Here is a 1,109-nt window from a genome sequence, read left to right as displayed (position 1 = left end):
TGGTACAGGGTCTCACTACACAGCTCAGACTCATAATGATCCTTGTGTTTTCAGCCTCCTCATGGCCGGAATTACTGGCACGTGCCACCACGCCTAGTCTTGGTGGCCTGTTCAGCGTGCCCTGGGATGGGACCGGCATGCCATGTGGTGCTGGGGATCGAATCCTACTCCTTATCCTTGCCTATGCAGGTGCTTAGTCTGCTAAACTGTCTTGCAGTAGTTAATATTCAACTATTTGTCCAATATTGCATCACTGTATCTATTGATTTGAGCAACAGATTTAATGATAAATATAAACAATATAGCAACCATTATTAATTAATTTTTCCCATTTTGAAAGTCTGTAATTATGTATTGTTGTATGTTACTTCGTTTATGTCTTTTCTCTTTGTTCTTGCTTCTGTTTTTACTCTTCAAAATAAAATAAAATTGAACTTAAAAAAGTCTTCTACATAAAACCATTACAATACTATAAAAAAAAAAAAGTCCTCCCACAAGTACTGGGGAGGTCATGCGCTGATCCTACTTGTTTTGCTCCAGAAGGCTGTGTTCTTGGGCTAGTTTCTATGTCTTTCTGCTGGAAAGAGACCTGTCACAAAAGCATTTAAAAGCTGTATGGAAATGGGAAGATGGGAAGGAGATCAAGGGGAACTTGGACAGGGAAAAGGAAGTGCAAATGATCAGGATGCAGTATGTGCGTGTATCAGTTCCCGGTGGGAAGGGTAATAACTATGAACTGCAGACATGCACCAGCAATTTAAGAAAACATTTGATAGGAGAATTAAATCATATGAACACACAAAAGAAAAAGAGGCAGTTGAAGTTTTTTTTTTAACCATGAGATAATTAATACTAGTACTTTGGCATGCCCAATGGTGAGTTTTATCTTTCTTAAAATAACAACAGCAGAAAGTCTTCTAAAAAATTAGTGTATATCATTTACTTGCACTTGTAAAAATACCTGGAGCTTATGCATGTATGGAAATGTCTATCAGCATTTGGTGTGTAGCACCAGTGCTGTCTTTAGTTATAATTAAAAATGTTAATTGGCTCCATCTGAATATTTTTATGTGTACGAGTGCATCCACGTAAAATTTTCTTTACTATTT

This window comes from Octodon degus, unplaced genomic scaffold, assembly GCF_000260255.1.
Source record: "Octodon degus isolate 3935 unplaced genomic scaffold, OctDeg1.0 scaffold00073, whole genome shotgun sequence".
NCBI classification, from domain to species: Eukaryota; Metazoa; Chordata; class Mammalia; order Rodentia; family Octodontidae; genus Octodon; species Octodon degus.
Note: the sequence above shows the minus strand (reverse complement) of the source record.